This window comes from Atractosteus spatula, chromosome 10 (assembly GCF_055471065.1).
Source record: "Atractosteus spatula isolate fAtrSpa1 chromosome 10, fAtrSpa1.hap1, whole genome shotgun sequence".
Lineage (NCBI taxonomy): Eukaryota > Metazoa > Chordata > Actinopteri > Semionotiformes > Lepisosteidae > Atractosteus > Atractosteus spatula.
This window is the reverse complement of record NC_142715.1, coordinates 9,751,019-9,771,500: the sequence shown is the minus strand read 5'-3', so window position 1 is coordinate 9,771,500 and position 20,482 is coordinate 9,751,019. Positions and strand designations below refer to the sequence as shown.

The 20,482-nt window shown below is 39.1% G+C and overlaps 2 non-coding genes across 2 annotated transcripts; both read left to right on the top strand.

Annotated features, from left to right (window-relative positions):
• Positions 1-1,999: 1,999 nt before the first annotated feature.
• On the top strand, positions 2,000-2,087 carry trnay-gua (transfer RNA tyrosine (anticodon GUA)). The gene is given in 2 exon segments: positions 2,000-2,036; positions 2,052-2,087. It is a non-coding gene; the product is annotated as a tRNA-Tyr (tRNA).
• Positions 2,088-9,437: 7,350 nt separating this feature from the next.
• On the top strand, positions 9,438-9,509 carry trnaw-cca (transfer RNA tryptophan (anticodon CCA)). The gene has a single exon. It is a non-coding gene; the product is annotated as a tRNA-Trp (tRNA).
• The last annotated feature ends 10,973 nt before the right edge of the window (positions 9,510-20,482 follow it).

Below are 20,482 nucleotides of genomic sequence, written 5' to 3'. Positions count from 1 at the left end.
CAGGAAATCTTCGTGTTTTACTCGTGTGGAACTACAACAAGTAAACAATTAAGTACCTAAGTCAATGTCCAAGAAAACCATCTTCACGTGTGGAATTTTTCTTTAACTGCTGTTGGGAGAATTCATTTATACACCCGTTGTATCCTTAGCAAAAATATTTTAAAATTAGAACACAGATTTGTTGGAGAACTTGACAATCCTTGACAATCATTATTAAATGAGCATTATACAAATGTGCGTTGATATTTTTAATATGTACCTTGATTGTAATATATATATGTACATAATTGCTTTGATATGGATGTTCATTTGAAGGAATTGAGGAAACTATGAAAGATCGCAGAACAACCAAAGATACGTTTGGGCATCTGTTATTGGTAAAGATGAAAGAGTACCGTAAGTGTGAAGCTTGCATACGCACGAGAGAAAAAATCAGTTTTAATGCACTTCATTAAACTGATGGTGTGCTTATCAATCGTGCATAAAATGTACATAGCAGAGGATGGTTTCGATCCATCGACCTCTGGGTTATGGGCCCAGCACGCTTCCGCTGCGCCACTCTGCTGACAGCGGCTGCAGAGTGATTCAACAAAACTGCTCTATCTTTGCTTTCTAAAAGTGCGCCCGAGATGAAAAGTCTAAACGGTAATCGCAGACGTCACTTTGAGCACTGGGTCTTTTATAGTACAAATCATCACACGCTGCTCTACATGGGCGTGTCTTCAATATCGTTGAGAAGCAAACCTTTTGCTTTCCGAGGCAACTGATTCTTTCGTCGTTAATTCCCAAATCTTCAATGAGAATCAGTGAAACGAAAAGCAAACACATGTACACACTCGCGTCCTAGCGTGAAAGAATAATCTACACCCACTTTTTAACACTGAAAATGATTCAGGAAGTACAGCAAAGTTCTAAAATCAGCGAATGCATCTGCATAAATAAAATGTCAATTTTTCAAAAGTAAAATCTTCAGCTTTGAAAGATTGTCATCCATATATTTTCGTTTTTCTCTTTTTTTACATAACACTCTTTCGAGAAACAAACTGTCTTGTAATTAAGGCTGCATTAGAAAATGTGTATCTTGGTTTGCTAGGTTAAAATTGGCACATCCCAGTGGGCAAAAGATGTAGAATATACGACTATCAAACGCATACCTTAGACGTGTAAATGTGCTCCGTAACTGGTCTAGAATGAAATTCTAATATACGTATATCGTTATACGTCAATTAGACATCTATGATTATATGTTTATTATACATAAATGGTTGGAGTTCTATTATACGGCTGAATTTAGAGGACTATTATACATATATAGTTAAAGGTCTATTATACATCAAAGAAAGATTTTTATAGGTGTAGAAACTAGTAAATAAAGCCAATGATTTGTTTTAGAAATTTATTCTTAAAATATACAATTATTCACACCTGAAAAATATGTAGTTTAAATTATAGATTATATACAATATTGTAATCAACAAATGTCTAATCATCATAAAAAACACAACTAGTAAACTTCAGTTACAAATTCTAGTAACATGGCAATATATATATAGTAATGACAAACACGAACTAATTACATGAACACGCTAATATTTAACTCAAAACCACATTTCGATTCAAATATAAATTTTAAAATTTACAACTTCTTTATTTCCACGAAAATATTATTAATGTAGCACAAACGGTACTTTCTAATAAAGACAGAAAGAAACTGTTTTGTGTCTCATGGTGATCCTCCTCTCGATACTAATGAAATGTTTAATATGATCCCTCGAGAAAAAAAAAAGGAGTCAATTTCCGCCTGGAATGATTGATGCCCCATCAAACATTTTGTAATATCCCTGGAAGTTTATACAGTAGAATCCTGGTTCGTGGCTTAAATTCAAGGTAAACAATACTAAGGAAACAAGTTGGAAACTTGATGTCGAAGTGGGATTTAAATCACCCGGAACATTTCACAACATTGGGCAGTATGTGCCAGAAAGCAATGTTTGACATTCCTTCGATAGCTCAGTTGGTAGAGCGGAGGACTGTAGAGAAATCAACGGGGAATCCTTAGGTCGCTGGTTCGATTCCGGCTCGAAGGAAGGTGCTTTTTGTGTACTTTAATCAAAGAGTTAAAAAAGCGAATCTGTTTCAATCAGACATTGATCAAAAGCTCAATAAACGACGAAGTAGAGGTTCCTGTTCCGAATTCAGCCCACGTCTGATTGTCTTGTTTTGGCCAAGATCTGATCTTTGAATTAAGGGACTACACTGTCTGCTTTGTAAGTCAAAAATACATACAAATGTCAAGTTTTTTTGTAGATATAAAGGTGTTCTCTGTTTTCAAAGGATAGGTACTTAATTGGCATAATGATTTGGTATTGATTTTGTATCGTTGTATTATAAAGTTTGTGCTTTCTGTGTTTTTATCGTATTGTGAACTTATTTTTTAAACAAATGCTTACAAAGGCAAACACGGCACACATCTGTTTATACCAGTGGTGAATTGTACATTTTTATTAAGTACAAGCTACTGTGCACTTCTGGGAGTATAACAGGTTCGATATAAAGTGGCAAAAATATAAAAGGGGAAAATACCCCACACTGCGTGTAAAGCCCTCGTTGTGACTGTTTTAGATTAAAATGGCGTACTGTGCACGAAATGTTGCAGAAACACAGTCTGATATTTTGATAATTATCATTTTAATAATTTGATCAAATTGAGGCCCAGGATCCAAATCTTCAGTTCTGATTTTTTTAAGTGATACCTTTCCTTCCTGTCGTGGAAGTCACACGATGTGAGCAATTGTTTTTTTTAACGTTACGATCCAAAGAGCCTCAGACGCACTTTAACCAAACCAGGATGGATTGTGCTGGGAGCTGGACTGAGCTCATTCTCACTCCCTGTGCTAAAAACAGAATTAGCTCTTCCCCGAACATCGTCTACAGCTGCTGGATGGTGCTCTGCGTCTTACTGCTCCGGCAAGTACTCTGACGAAAGACAGATCACTTGGGCGCTTTTAACCTTCTCGCAGCTACGGGCGAGACTGACGCTCGCGATATGAAGGCACCCGCTGGGACACATTCTCTAACTTTCACAATCGCGACAGACTTCGCTTTTTAAAACAAAAGTGGATATAGCCCTGAAAAAAGCATTAGCTTTATCAGTTTTTACATTAATCTATTTTGAATCAAAGTTTGATATATTTTTTTATTTTTTATTGCATTTTACATTATAATAATAATAATCATTATTGCTTACACTTATATAGCGCTGTTCTGGATATTCCACTCAATGCGCTTTACAGGTAATGGGGACCACCACCACCACCATTCTCCTGAATGATCACAGAGAGTCAGGACCTCGGTTTTACGTCTCAGCCGAAGGACGGCACCTGTTTACAGTTTAGTGTTCCGTCATTGTACTGGGGTATTAGGACCCACATGGACCGCAGGGTGTGCGCCTAGCGACAAAAACCAGACGTGTGTCGGGCTCGGCTGCGAGCAGGACAATGACGCCACGGGGACAAAGGAGAGAAAATCAAAACGGTTCTATAAAAGACCTGTGTCAGCTGTCTTTTTGCAGTCTGGACTCTAAATCCTCCGATCCGATTTTAAATCTAATACCTGAGCTGCGGCTTCTTCCGAGTTTTTATTCGTATACTTATTATGTGTAAGTGTATAGATGAAACCTTTCATATATTGTTCAGTTTAAACCAAAATGCTTTACTAATACAAGAGAGAAGTATAGTATGAAGGATGTGACAAATTTATGATTTCTTGGAACAAAACGGTTTTTATTTGCATTCGAAATGAAGCGGAATTTTAGCGCGACACACAAACCCTTTGTCTTTTTTAGAGAGTGATTTTTAAACAGACATAAATGTAGAAAACGTGTTTTTTTAGCACTACAATAGCAGGATCAGTGGCGTAATGAATAACGCGTCAGGCCTCGCGTCAGAAAATTATCAGAACTGTCCTTGTTGTAATTAGCACGAACTGCACAGGCTCTGAATCAGACCATTTCAATTAGTCTGATCATTGTAGGACACGTTAATGTAGAATTATTAATAGGTTTATTAGTTAGTTAGTTCAGGTTTACCCACCTGAACTAATGTAAAATTATTACTTGGTCTGTCTCGTTTGTATATAAATGAATGTCTCTGACAACTTAATGTTAGTTTTATGATGTAGGTCAGGCGTTGACATATGCACGAGTATACAAAATGTCTCACTCCTGATTCAACTCATGTTCTATAGGAGATTGGCGATTCCTCCTGTTTCTCATACAACCATATCAGAACAGAAGCCCGTGTCACCCAGCTGTGATTCAAGATCGACTCGCATCTTTATCCCTTTTTTGTTCGTGATCATTATTTTCTTTAGTTATGATCAATATTGAACTTTTTCTAAATGAAATGACAATAATCAAACATGCAGGCAGATTTTTGAAAAGTATTCGGAATTGACAGGGTGCCCCTTTGGAACAGTCGTCAGAAAATGTGAGAAAATGAAAGTTATGTAAGCTCTCACACAAAGCATTGAAGATTGGAATCTGAGTGTAAAAAAGCTACCCGTCTCCCAATGATAGGCAAGGATACACACCATCACTCGAATAGACTCAGCGAACATTAACACCTATGATATTAAGAGTGCTTTGCACGTGTCGAACTTCAAGAAGGAACTACTACAACAGTTGTGGACATAATTCAATACCACCGGCAAAGTCCAATGCCGGCAACGTCTGAGAAAATAATGTTCACTCATGGAATTTGGTCTTTGAATGGCTGGCGAGAAAATTCATTTATACTCCTGTTGCACCCTCAGCTGAAACATGTTAAAATAACAACGCAGATTTGTTGGAGAACCTGACAAGAATTATTGGGTTAGCACTGTATGTTATTTGGTATCTTTACTTTATTTTATTTATATATTTTTAATATAAATGTTAACATGCATGCTGTATAATCTATTGTCATTTTAAAATATGTTAGCTGTGGATGCGAGGGGGGCTATTATACCTTGTGAAACACGCAAGGAACTGTAAAAAAGGCTGGTATTTGAATAAAATTGGCGATCACAAGAAAACCACAATTTATGTGGTATTATCATCAATATCCTTCAAAATCGACGTTCAAATGAAGGATTTGAAGAAACTATGAAAAAAGCAACAGTAGTAGCAGAAGATTTTGATTTTTGCTCTTCAAGTCAGTAGATCGCCATAGAGTTGCACCCCTACAAATAGCACAAAGGATGAATCCCACCATCTTCATTATTGCTATGTTTGTGCTGGTGAAAGTAGCGTTTGTGCTATTGAAAGCATCTCGGAAGATGAAGGTGCAGTCACTTCCACATGTCATGATATCATTAGATCCGACGACAAGAGCTGAAGCCCCCCAGTCCAAGCCAGCAATGTGAGGAAGAGGGGTATGGAGGAAGGTAGTGTGGCCGAGCAGTCTAAGGTGCTGGATTTAGGCTCCAGTTTCGCTGGGGGTGTGGGTTCAAATCCCCCTGCTGCCAAATGTTAGTATTTTAAGACCTGCAATACGATCTGTAAAAGCGCTTTTTGTTAGGCTGCGGGAAGTGTTTAGAGATAGACTTTCTAAAAGACAGGCTGTCAGCTTAACATCAAGGCAGAAAAAATATTTTGTTTTCTCAACAGAAATTCTCTTTGGCACGTTCAGCTTTATGTAGGGAACAACATCTGCCGAGATCACTTTTGAGGCAGTGCACATGATAGTGTTCCGGCAAGTACATTTAATATTGGCTGTGGTGGTGAGCTGCTTTTGTCTGTGAAACTTTTAATTCTTCACGCCGAATCGTTGGCAGGGGTAAAGCTTATTAAATCTTTGAACATAGCGCTCCATCAGAAATACTTTGTTCGTGATCAAAAGAGATCAGAGGATTAACTTCATGAATTCACATAGCATACCTTACAGGAAAGATTTAAAAGGGGAATTGATTGTGCTTCCTGATGTTGTTCCTGTGGTTTCTTTGGATACAAAGGTGAATGTTCTTTGACGTTCTGCTAGAGTATCCACTGGGTGGGCTTTATCAATTAGCTCGGATAGGTCATCAGTGCTCCGTCTCTGGAAAATAATCAGCACTGTCGTTTTTTCCTGTGCTGTCTTTTAAAACATATAAGATCACGAGTTTACAGATTTCTCAAAATAACAACTATACATTTTAACCCAGCGGTTAGCATTCCTTCAATCCAATAGTTTTACTCTGGGTAAAAAGCAGCGCAATATACAGAGAGATGATATTCAAATATTTCAACGTTCTTATTGGATTACCTGTATGGAGATATCGCTCAGAATTCCTAATATGATTTTGAGTTCAGTTTTGCTTTACTACTTTCAGAGTCTTTCATTGACCTTGCTGAAGCAGAGAAGTGACATAATCACAAATGCGACCTACCTGTGCTGCTGTTTCTGGTTAATAATGATTATTGCGAGGAAAAAAAAAACAGCTCCTTGCATTAAGAGCAAGAGCAACCAACGCGCTCTCTTGTTGAGTTGTTTTTTTTCCGTGGTACTCTTCCTCAGATGCAAAGTTATTTGGCGAGCAAGGACCTCTGAGAAGGAGCCTGAATCCGTCAAGAACTCTGAAATTCTAATATCACATTACCGTCTTGTGTAGCTCAGTGGTAGAGTGCATGCTTTTCATGTATGAAATCCCTGGCATCTTGAGATATCTTATATTGTTGTGCTCACATCGCAATCTTCTGTTGAGTGAGAACTCTTTGCTCGTGTTCATAGAGAGCCAGGTTTACACAATTAAATTCAGTCACACACAAAGTGCTACAGTGTTGCTCTGCTGTTTTAAATGTACCTCCAAAGCATTTCGTTCTGTTAACTACCAAATGATTTGAACTAATTTTACGTCATATTCAGGAAATCCAGAGAAGGTCATCAGACTTTTAGTGGCTGTTGAAGAAAACACCTGTTGAATCTCACCAGGGATTTCTTGAGAGATCATTCAGCGAGCAAGTCCTCCCTCTGGACTCCAAACATTTTGGGTTAAACTGTTATCCACATACTCTAACAAAGAGAAATGTTAGTGTCTTCCGGTGTGTGAGCCCATTTCTAAAAAAAAAGTTATATAAATTGAATTGTTCTACTTTTTAGGCTTGCATAGTCTTATTAATATTTCAGTTAAATCTTTTTTTCTGTAGTAACATCAGTTGATATTAATATTAGTCCTGATTTATAATTTTTTGTCATGGTTGATCTTAAGTAATTTTGTAATTAGTTTCAGTTTTGAAAAATGGTGCAGAGAAGCTACCAAAACTGGTAATGTTCATATAATGTGTAATGCAATAGCAGCATTTTGGGTTGAAAACAAAAAGTATATCTTGGTATGAATCCTAACACTTCATAGGCAGCGTTCTAGGACTTCTCGCTTCAGATAAAGTTGTCAATACATCATAGATTTCTACTCAATCAATATCAGCAGTGTTTTCGCTACCGAACGCTAAATATAGATCCTGGCAATACTTCGTGAGATCTTCGTAAGAAAATCCAAAATACTACGGAAGGAATCAAATTTATATGTTTCTTTGGATCGAGAATATGATCATTATGAGATTCAAAACATGCCTGTCTTTTCTTTTTTCGAGGACAAATGGATTATTGAGGTGTAAAGATGGGTTCAAAACCAAAATCACCTGCTATGGCTGCTGTTTCTTCAAATCCTTCAACTGATCATTGATATCGAGGAATAATATATAGTTTCTTCAAATCCTTCAACTGATCATCGACATAGAGAAATAATATTATACAAATTGTGGTTTTCTGTTAATTGCCGATTTGACTGTAATTACATCTTCGTTTACAGATGTCTTGCATGTATCACAAGGTATAATAGTCGCCGTGCGTCCTCAGTTAAAATGTACGACAAAAGTACAACATTTATGGTTACATCCATATTAAAATGAAGGTAAATATACCAAGATATTAAAATACAATTGTACAGTCCTAACTTAATAATGCCTGTGAAGTTTTCCAACAAATCTGAACTGTAATTTTGAAATATTTTAGCTGAGAATGAAAAGAGAGTACAAAGATCAAATTCAATGAGTGAAAATGCACCAGTAGTTCTCTAAACTCAGTTTCTTCCCGGAAATGACTTGCTTGTGAAGCACCAAGCAGCCTTGAACGGATCGCAGAAATCAAATATACAGTACAGATGGATTCAGAGTGTGCTTTCCAACTTTTGTGCAACATTTTCCTTTGATAGGGCGGAGTTGTCTTCACAATCTGGGTTAAATAAAAAGGAGTGACGTCAGTGTTAAACAGCTTTCCTTCTTGGGGAACAACGGTTGTGTTCCATATTTCTAATTATTTTGGTTTCAAGATCGCAATTTAGTGTGAAACATAAAAGCCAGCTGGATAAGCTTTATTAATTTCCCTCACGGGATCAATAAAGTATCTACAGTATCTATAAATCTCTTACACGTCATTTACAATGGCCTTTCAACTAACAGCCCGTGCAGGGATCAAACCCTAGCTGTTGGTACTGTACGAGTTGCGTAAGGCTCTGTAACGCGCAGATGAGAAACTAACCTCTGCTTCTTCATTATATACACAGTGAGCTATATATGCAATATATATGCCTAAAGAACTGGACAATCAACTGAAGGACCTCAACTGGATGGCCGTACACAAGAGACTGGCCACCAGAGAGGTCCTCTACAGACACTCGCTTACCAGGAACCCGCATTGCCCCTGGGACACGTGTTTCATCGAGGAGACTCAGAAGCACGTGTTCTGGAGCTGCCCCTTCGCCAAGGCGGTGTGAGGCAGAATGGACACCATGCAACTCCTGGGGACGGGTGCGGTGCTCAGTTACCAGTACATTCTGCTGGGGCTGGCACCTACCGGATTGGACAAGGGGACGCAGTTCCTGATGTGGCCGCTGCTGTCCCTCACTAAAAAAGGCCTGTGGGACTCCGTAAAATTTCCAGAGATTCATTTATTTTTAAAGGAAAATCACCAACAGCGGCCGAGATCTACTGGAGTTTTTTCATTCTATACTGCGATTTCTGAAGGGTACCCTGTGAAAATACAAGTTTTGACGAGAAGGGATGGACATATAATATCAAAAGGCTTGGGGAATTGAACTTTAAGGTGAAGACTGCAGGTTCAGTAGCAGCAGAACCTGATCAGTATCAGTTGACTCCGATATACTTTGAAAATGAACTTGGGGATTTAGAGACAGACGTGCTACCGTTGCACCATGGGGTACTTAATTTAAAAAAAATAGGAAAAAAATCAGTGTTCCTGGATCTGTAATTGAGAACAACATCTGCACAAGAGCTGCGCAGGAAGAATAAAATGTGGTCTGGGATGAAGAGACTCTCTTCGGAAGAGCGGCGCTCTTCACAGGAGATTTTTTTTTTGTGAAGCTGATTTGTGTCCTTTGGGGAATTCAAAGGAGCGGATTGTTGTGACCTCGTGGCGCAACGGTAGCGCGTCTGACTCCAGATCAGAAGGCTGCGTGTTCATATCACGTCGAGGTCAGCTGTTAATTTTTCAGGTTCTGCTGGTCCTGAACACGGAATTCACACCATGCAGTTGAGTTCTATCTGTACACCACATAGATAATCTAAACAAAATAGAGCAGTACAGGACACGCAGTGTGGAGCTCACACAGGCTTACAGTCTCCAGCATTGGAGTGGAGGGGAAAAAAAGAACTTTGTTTTTTTTTTGAAGAGAAAAGGCACAGTTCACATCTGCTTAACATCACGTCCAACTTTAGAGACAGCTACATCAGAAAATGGAATCCCGGAAGTTTCAGATAACTTTTTTTAGTACAGGTTCAAGCAAACCTGAAAGTTAATGAGTTTCCGGACACTTTTGTTTTATTAAAAAGTGTCTGAAGCCTGAAAATGTAATTTGGAAAAAAAACCCGCTATTGGACATTAGCAGGTGCTGTTTGTAACGATTTGCTACTTCATGCTGGAAAACAAAGGAAACAGACCCAACGTTTGCTTTCAGGTGCGGTTCATCACATAATATACATGTATTACTGAGGAGTTTGAATAAAATTTACACGAGCCAGGTAGAAGTCGAACCTACAATCTTATGATCCGAAATCAGACGCGTTGTTTATTAAACCGCTGGCATTTTACATGACCTGAATTCCCCCATAGTGTGCTCAGCGCCGCTACTAGTAACGCACCGCTCCGTCTAAAATTTCAAAGTGAGAAACATGTGTTTTCTGATTTTTTATGAGTTTTAAAATATAACCTCTTTAAATCAGACAAGGGGTTTATATTTCGCATTGAAATTCCGATTGATTGAGAATTCAAAGAAAGACTGTTTTCTTCCACAGCACCGTATAATTATCACATCCAACAGACTCTCCAACCTCGGTGGGTGAGCAATTGCTCCGATTAATTAGGTCATGTATCATGTTAAATCACTTCTTCTCAACACAACATTTCCTGGTGCACGTTTTCTCTATGAAAAAAAGACATTTTTCCCTTGCACGATTTCTCGTTTTTTATCAAAGCGTACAGAAATAAAAAAGAAGAAATAGTGTCGCAAAAGAACTCTGTCGCCCTTGGGAGATGTCAAACGCATTGGACATGAAAAATGCCAGATAAAAGCCAGTTCTCTTCGTTTCTCAGTGTCGGGGCTGCTATGTAAAAGAGGCAATTTGCTCTGAGCGCAGGTTCAGCGCTTACTGAACGCAGATGTCTTAGAGCGGTGTGTCCAAGTGGCTGTAAAAGGTGACGGCTGTCCTGTCACCGTCGCTTAGTTGGTTAAAGCGCTTCTCTGTTAAACAAAAGAACCGAGATTCAAATCCCAGCCGTGTCTTTCTTCCTATCTTGTAGTACAGAACGTACCATTTTGGGCACTCACAAAGGGCTTGATTTCGTTAAATGCATGTGTTCATCTCCTTTCTGGAAAACTTGTTTTTGATGAAATTCACACAGCTTGCGAAAAATGAAATTCAATTCTTGGTTATCAGTGCAGAAGAAATATTACCGGTTGGCAAAATAAACGGTAAGAGATTTTTTTTAACCAAAAACGTGTGATTCGAGAAAAGAACCTGCCAGTCAGTCTCTGTGGCGCAATCGGTTAGCGCGTTCGGCGTTTAACCGAAAGGTTGGTGGTTCGAGTCCACCCAGGGACGGGGCTCTTTTGCGATGTAAACGTTGTCTTCAGTCGATTGGATTTCTCAGCGAAACCATAACCATTTTAATATTTGCAGGAACTGCGAGTGTTTAACACGTGTCAGGGTAACCGGGAAATGTCCAATAATGCCCAACATCGCAACTCCCCAGAAAACCATATTCACCCAAGAAAAATTATCGTCGAATCGTCATTTATACTCCAGTTGAATCCTCTGCTGAAATATTTTAAAAATACAATGCAGGTTTGTTTGAGAACTTGACAAGCATTGTTACGATAGCACTGTGCAGTTGGATTTTGATATTTTGACATATTTACCTTAATTTTAAACATAAATACTATACAGTCTATTGTAATTTTAAAATATGTTAGCTGAGGATGCAAAGGGGTGAAAGGGAAAGGTCAGAGGGTATAGTAACAACAAGGTTAGGATTGGTGGAGGTGGTAGGGGTGTTGATGGTTTTTCTCTGTAGAGGATGATTGAGTTTTTTATCCTTCTCTGAAGTGAGAAATTGGAAGAGTTAGGAGTTGAGGGATCTGATGAGGTTAATTATAAAAGGAAGTTGATGTGGAGCTGTTAGCCGTAAAACTTCCTAACGTCTTTGGTTGTCATCAAAGATAAACTGCAGTAAGTAAAGATAAAGAAAATGATCTTTGCTTACTGCCCTGTCTTTCTCACACCTGAAGAAGGCTCCACGGCCAACACGTTATGTTTCCTTTCTTCTCTTTTCAGCATGGAATAATCCTTTAATTTTTCCTTTGCAGCCTACGCATGCTGACGCAGCTACTCACCTGATATTTAACATTCCTATAATCACCACTGTGGGTATTTTTTCCATTATTATTTATTTTGGCATTGAAGCATATTTGATGTAATACCGAAGTGTCATAATCACTGAAAAACATATTTTATCATTTAGAAAGAATTAAAAAAATATAAATCACTTTGAATTGCATTTAGCCTGTTCTGATCTAGGTTTTCTATATACTTTAACATGCCATGTTCAGAATGTCACAACGCAGAAATGCAACAGTGAAGTGTCGTAATTACAAATGTTCGTGATGAGTGATTTTGTCTCTCTTACCTTAGTGTCGGAATACTAAGATGTTTTGGTAACGAGGAAGGAGGGAAAAAGTAAATCAGCAGAAGGGGTGCTATTTTGTTGACTATAAATCCTCACATGCCATGTTCAGAGGGTCATATTTTAAAAAATGGTACAGTAAATTTTCTTATACTTCATGATTTTCATAATTTGTTACATTGTGTCTCAGACCTTTTGTCAGAATTCTGAGATTTTTTTTTCTAAACTGGGGCCATCGCAATACAACAGAAAGAGCAATTAGCTTTTCCCAATGAATTCTCTCATGCCATGTTCAGAGGGTCATATTTTAAAAATGGTACAGCAACATTTCCTGAAGTTCAGGATTTTGACAGTCTGTTACATTGTGTCTCACACCTCAGTGGCAGAATTGTGAGACGATTTTATAATCAGGAGGGAGGGTCATAGCAATAAGCAGAAAGTGTCATCACCCTTTGCTCATCCTCAGTTAACCATATATTCTCATATGCCATGTTCTAAATGTCCAATTGAAAACTGCTATAATAACATTTCTTGCAAAATGCAAGATTTTGCGACTTTGAGAATTCACGTTTTGCCTTTGTCTTATTTACTTGTTGTCTAACATGCCAGTTTGTGTTATTGTGAGTTTTGAAAATTGGTTTTCGATTTTCTGAAATGTGTTTCATACAAAAATGCAATTTGGATAATCATTACTTACATATTCCCCTTTACTGAGGATATGTGCAGTAATCCACTCGGATTAGTATTTTTAAAAATGACTATAGAGAGCCATCTACAGGCGAAAGGCGGCATAACATCACAGCAGCAGCATTTAAGGTGGAACAAAAAACGCGAATAAGAAGCTGGCGAATAAGCAGCCAACTTCAGCCTCGTTAATGCAATAGGATTGGGTGAGGTAGAAAAATATTTCTTCCTCTGAATCCTAACATTTATGTAGGTGTTCTAGGACTTCTCGCCTCAGATAAAGCTGCCAATACATCACTTATTTCTACTCCATCAATATCAGCAGTGTTATCGGTACTGAGCCCTAAGTGTAGGTCCTGTCATCATATAAAAACTTGAACTTATGGACTGCATTCACCTGATAAAATCTGATAAAATTAAAAAAAATAGGAAACAAATTTGCATTTTTTTCTCAGATCCAGAATAGCATCATCATGAGACTCAAAACAGACCTGTTTTTAATTCTTTCCAGGAGGAAAGATTATTCAGATGCAAGCATGGGTCCAAAATCAATGTGCTCACCTATCGCTGTTGCTTCTTCAAATCCATCAACTGAACGTCGATATTGAGGGATGATATCATACAACTTTTGGTTTTCTTTTAAAGCAAATTTTATTAAAATATGAGCCTCTATTATAGTTGTCTTGGATGTTTCGCAAGGTATAATAAACCCCCTTGTGCCCTCCGCTAAAATATTATTAAATACAACAATCTTTATATATATATAGAACAGCATTTATGGTTACATGTATATTAAAATTAATATAAATATACAAAAGTATTAAAATAGAAATGTACAGTCCTAACATAATCATGCTGTCCAACTGTCTTTTTTGCTTTTTAAGTTCTCCAACAAATCTGTGTTGTAATTTTAAATATTTTAACTAAGGGTGCAACGAGAGTATAAATGAATTCTCCCGCCAGCCATTTGAAGGTCAAAGTCCATGGCTGAATACGATTCCCTTGAATGTTGGCCATGACTGGTCATTCCTAGTGATAATGACTAATGTACTCAATTGTTTACTTGTTGTAGTTCGCCACACAAAACAACTGCATTTCCTGCAAATATCAAGTGGGTTAAGGTTTTACTAAGAAATCCAATTATCTCCAATAATGAGAAATGGGCTCGAACCACTAACCTTTCAATTAACAGCTCCCAGAGACTCACGTGCATCCCTTTTCTCTATTTGCAAGCTTTTGGTAAAAAAAAAGACTTTATTCTTGCCAGCCTGTGATATTTGTTTTGCACTGCTAAGCAAGATCTGTGTTTCATCTTTCGCAAGCTGTATGAATTTCATGAAAAGCAAGTTGTTCTAGAAAGAAAATGAAAACTTGCATTTAACAAAATCAAGCCACACGTGATCATCCATAGTGATACATTCTATAAGACAAGACGGGAAGAAAGGCAACACTGGGATTTGAACTCAAGATCTCCTGTTTAATAGGAAAACGCATTAAACAAATCAGCCAAAGTGCTGTCAGAGTATTAACATCATGTCTGATGTCAGTGATTGCAACTGACGAGGAGGATCGCTGGAGGACAGTTCACTGTGAACAAGTCAGCCTGCATAATGAGGGGAAGAGACCAGCCTCTGTGATGCACTATAGAGTTACACTAACCTTCTGCCCTACTGTTCTCTGCTGCATTCTACCCTAGCAGATAAATATTGGTTTCCATGCGTGTAAGGTTTCTTTTTTTTGTCAAATATTTTCAAGCATATTTTTGCTATTGAAAATAAGTGGTTTGTGGTTTTGAGTGTTGTGTTCCTCTTCCCTTAGTGTCACCCAAAATGATACATTGTGCTTTGGCAATTCTTCAGGCTATAGTGTTTAGAGGAGCTCAGTTGAATTAGTTTGCATAGATAAAGTATTTATTTTCCTTTTAATCCTTTAAAGCATATTACATTGTCAATACATTGTATCTTTCTTCCTACTAATTGTCATCATTTTTTTTCTGGCTTGATCTCGTAATCAGATATTTCAGAATCTTCCTTAAAAACTAGTAAAAGAAGTGGGACACATTCATGCACACTAAAAAATACGAAAGGGTAGCAGGACACAGTAACCACCAAACATCTTGTAGATTGAATGAATGTGCCTAAAATATTTCAGTACTTTAGAGGGTTCTGCCATTTTAGATGTTGTACTGTGCCTGTCTGATTTATCAAACGTGTCATTTAAATCTCACATCATTTCTATATCAGTCTGAAGGCCTTGCAGTAAAGATTGCAATTCATCCCAAAATGCCAAGTTTCCCACTGATGATACGTACAAAGAAATTAATGTACATTTTCCCCCAAAATCAACCAATTTAAAAATCAAATGCATCCCTCCTCATCTGCAGTTGGAGAGAATAATGTCAGAATAAATACAGGTTTAAAAGTCAGGAGCATTGATAGTCCTATTTAAAAATTTTGCTAAAATGCTCACAATATATTAAAAAAGTTCTATAAAATGCAAATATAATTAAAACATATTAAAACAAGGTAAAAAGAAATGATACACAGTTATAAAGATCAGGAATTATCAATTTGAAGTTACAATCCACTTACAATATGCCAAAAATGGCAAGAATATGTAAAACAGGTGTATAATTTTCTTTTTAAATAAAACAAGTTAAAAATAAATACTAAATACTTTTAAAATTCAGGAATGTGATTGGTCAGATGCTTACGATGAGTGTTGTTGGTGTTTCGTGTGATTTAGCGAATTGAAAAAATATTAAATTTAAAAACGGCAATAGCTCGTATGAAAAAATAGTTCGTAAGTATCTTTGTTGTAACAGCTGCGCCAGAACTAGTGTATTCATATTCAGCAGAAAATTACCTGAATTTGACTGGTTTATATTCAGTTATGTGCATTGGGAACAAAAGGGAGACTTACTGTACGTGGATTTTATTAGGTTTTATGAATCAGAAAATGCATTTTTACACGTTTATGCCTACGAGCAGAAATAACTTCCTGCTTTCAGCGCTTTTATTGTTTCTGCTTGTAACCTCGAACAGAGAAACCCAGTACTGACTCACAGAAACGCCCCGGAGTTTCTGTGTTTCTGGGATTTAAGAGGGATGTATGAAGACAGTAGAGGGGAGTTTGTTTGTTTTTTTTCCCCGCTGTAGAAGGCGGTGTGACGAGTCTGGAGGGAGGAGACGCACATTCCGCACTGGGAGTGCAGAGCAATGAGTTTCACCTGCAGCTCGCCGAGTCCTGTTCTATATAACCGCTGAGCCCGGATACACAGAGTCTCCAGCCAGTGTTGGAGACGCACAATGTCAATAGTTTTTTTTTAAGTAAAAGCCGGGGTTCTTTCGCTATTATTATTAGTGGATTATTTGAGTTCGTGGTTACTGAGCTAGACCGGCGCGAATAGCGCTTCTATTTCTTTTCTCTGCTCAAACACTGCTGGGCAAAGCTTAAATTAAAACCCTTTTTCTGAAACATTGAGTGTGAGGGGTAACAGGTGGAGGTAGTCCGTATCGAGGTCACGGGGGGGGTACTCCTGTCTCCCCAGATGACACTTTTTATTTTTAAGATAAACGCGAGATAAACAACGTTTGTTTGAAACCGCTCCACAAATTTTCTCACATGCACGTATTCTCCAATATCACCACAACAAAACCATAAAGTTTGTTTCCACAGACATGACACTATTATGCAATAAACCAATAAATTAATGAACTAGCAGAATCCCAATAAAAACACCCGGCCACCTGGCCAGCCCAGCATGTCAATATCATACATTTTACCAACAAAACCGCAAAAGCAAAAAACAGCAATATATATATATATATCCCATGTTTTTACCTTATTCTGGAGCATGATATATATCCAAAATAACCCAGACTAGTTTATCTCAAGAGCTAGAGACTAGTAAACGTTATTGATTACTAATAAATGTTTGAAGAACGAGCGCCAGAAATAAGGCGATTTGATTGGTAAAAACCGCTGTCATTCATTGTATTTTAAGCCATTCAGAGGCCTTAGGGGGTGAGACTTCCTCTGGAAGCTTCAGGCTGCATTTTTAGCTGTCAATCATTGACTCAGAAGGGATAATCAATCAGTTTTTTATCAGTTTCTTATCAGTGCTCCTTTTTTTCCACACCAGAAGGCAACTCTGAGGTTTTGTTTTCATTGCATAACAGCAGATAAAGGCTCTCTAGCAGTGTCTAAAGGTTTTTATAGCAATTGCAATGGTTTTTATTCTTATTTTCAATATTTTATTAATTTATTAATGTCATTCCAGGTCCAGTCTTCACAAAACATGATGTAGAATTTTTTCTAATTGATCAATTTGTCCCAGATTTTTATCCAAGCTAGTAGTTACCTAGAGGTTTTCAAATCATTCCCAGGCCCTTGACATGCATATAGTTGATAAATCTGACCTCTGAAGACCAAAAATACATGTTCGCCAGCTGTTTTTTTGGGTTTTTTTCATATGTTTGTCTGCTGAGTGGACACATTAAGAAATATAAGAAATTAAACTATTCACACTCAAAGCCAAGAGGGCTAGCTTCAATTTAAGACCTGAACCAGGCTCCTGCTATGTTCTGCTGCAGAGATATAACATATGTTTAAGGGGGAGGAAATTCCAGGCAGACATTGTCTAAATATGTCAATGTTGTTAAGTGGTTAAAGCCCAAATGAAGGGCTGTTTTGGATGAAAGCAGTAGATTTGGGTCTGATCAAGCTCGTTACTGACCTCACTCACGCAAACTCCATACGCAGTATTCGGGACTACGTGCGATAAAGAGAAGAGTGCCCCCTTCTGATATATCAAGAATACACATAACTATGGAAGCCCGTCTCGCCAGGGAGTGAAAAAAACCGCGCTATGGTATCTCATATTTGCAACTTCGAAATTATCCCCATTTAACTGTCTGTTCAAGTTCAAGTTCAAGTTTATTGTCATTACACTCATATACATGGTATATGGTATAACGAAATGCTATTTAGCTAGCTCTCGGACATAAGTAGTACAAAGAGAAAAAAACAACAACAACAACAGTACAATTGTGTAGCAAAAGAAAGACAGAGACAACAGGCAGTGTGCAAAAAACAACAACAGACGATGTGCAAAACAACAAAAAGGTAACAGGTTACGTGCAAAAATATGCATCAACAGAATAAAATAAAGGGATAGAAATTATGGGGAGTGAGCTTTTGACATGTATGGTAGAGGTAGATTTTCAATGTGTGTCTGGGTTTTTGGTAAGAAAGAAAGGAATCAGGCACTGTGAGGTTCAGATCATAGGTGAGAGGTGAGGTGAGAGTGAGAGTGAGAGAGGCTGGGAATTTAACAGTTTGATAGTGCAGGGGTAAAAACTGTCTCTGTCTGGTAGTCCAGGCCCGAATGCTCCGGTACCGTTTTCCAGATGGTAGCAGATCATAAAGTCTGTAGCTGGGGTGTGTGGGGTCTTTGATAATGCTTAGAGCTTTCCTCAAGCACCGTCTGTCATAAATGTCCTGGATAGATGGGAGGGTAACCCCAGTGATGGACTGGGCAGTTTTCACCACCCGCTGTAGGGCTTTGCAGTCAGCAGCACTGCAGTTGCCATACCACACTGTGATGCAGCCTGTCAGTGTGCTTTCTGTAGTGCATCTGTAAAAGTTAGTGAGGATCTGGGGACATGTCTTAACCTTCTTCAACCGTCTTAGGAAGTACAGGCGCTGTTGTGCTTTCTTGATCAGACAGGTGGCATTGAGAGACCATGTGAGGTCCTCGGTGATATGGACGCCAAGGAATTTAAAGTTACTGATCCTTTCCACTTCAGTCCCATTGATGTGGATAGGGGCATGTCTGGTTTGCAGTTTCCTGAAATCAACGATCAGCTCCTTGGTTTTGCTGACGTTGAGGGTGAGGTTGTTGTCATCACACCACGTTGTAAGGAGATTGACCTCCTCCCTGTAGGCCCTCTCATCATTGTCTGTGATCAGACCTACAACTGTGGTGTCATCGGCAATCTTGATGATGAAGTTGGTGTTATGTTTGGTCTTACAGTTGTGGGTGTAGAGGGAGTAGAGCAATGGACTAAGCACACACCCCTGGGGGACCCCAGTGTTCAGAGTTAGTGTGCCGGAGGTGTGGTTTCCAAGCCTGCCAGCCTGAGGTCTGCCTGTCAGAAAGTCCTGAATCCAGTTGCAGAGGGTGGTGTTGAGACCCAGTGCACTGAGTTTCTTGACTAGTTTCTCTGGGATGATAGTGTTAAAAGCTGAGCTGAAGTCGATGAATAGTAGTCTTGTGTATGTGTTCTTTTTGTCCAGATGGGATAGGGCAGTGTGTATGGCAATGGAGATTGTGTCATCTGTGGATCTGTTGGACCGGTAGGAAAACTGGTACGGGTCCACTGTGTTTGGAATGGTGTCCTTAATGTGCTTCATGACCAGCCTCTCGAAGCACTTCATGATGACAGGTGTTAGTGCCACTGGTCGGTAGTCATTAAGACATGTCACTGTGGTTTTCTTTGGTATTGGGATGATGGTGGTTGTCTTGAAGCAGGTGGGGACTACGGCTTGGGCCAGAGACATGTTGAAAATGTCTGTGAATAGACATTTGATTGGCGCAGGCTTTGAGAAAGCGACTGGGTATGCCGTCGGGTCCTGCAGCCTTGCTTGTGTTCACTTTTAGCAGAGATCTCCTCACTTCATCTGCAGACAGTGAGAGCAGCTGGTCAGCTGCGGAGGGTGCAGTTCTGATGACTGGTTCTGTGTTGTTGACTTCAGACCGAGCATAGAAGGTGTTGGAGATGAGACTAGATGGGTCTTGTATCGGCCGAGAGATAACCCGGAGCCCACACATCCATCGTGACTTCCAGAGCACATCCGACCCAACCCTGAAGTTGAGAAGAGCTGGGGAAGGAATGATGAATCTTCAGGACAGCCCCCAGGTCTGGCTTTTGACACCCAAATCTTTCAAATAAACAATCCAGGAGATTTCAGCTCCTTCAACTGCTTTCCTGTCTTATAGTTACCTTATCTTATCTTCTGGCTCTGTCCTCCTGTATTTAAATGGGCCGGGTGTTTGCTCAGTCTTGAACTGTATCTAACTGGTTTTCGAACTTCTTGATACCGTTATGGGCCAGTGGGAGTGTCGGTTGCAGTGTGCATATTGATTTCACTCTGTGCTCAGGACCTCGCTCCAAAATCCGAGAACAATGAGCAGTTGTTTGACACCGGGGTTACACCCCTACTCTTTCCGAGAAACGCCCTGGGATTGTTAATGAGCACAGAGAGTCAGGACCTCGGTTTTACGTCTCATCCGAAGGACAGCACCTGTTTACAGTCCAGTGTCCCCCGTCACTATACTGGGGCATCAGGACCCACACAGACCACAGGGTGAGCGCACCCTGCTGGCCCCACTAACACCAGTCCATCACAATCAGACTCACACCAGAGCCCAGTTTTCCCAGAAGTCAATTAACCCCACCACCCTGGCTTTGGACTGTGGGAGGAAACCGAACCGCCTGGAGGAAACTCATGCCAACACAGGGAGAACATGCAAACTCCACACAGACAGCCCTCTGAGTCAGGACCTCGGTTTTAAGTCTCAG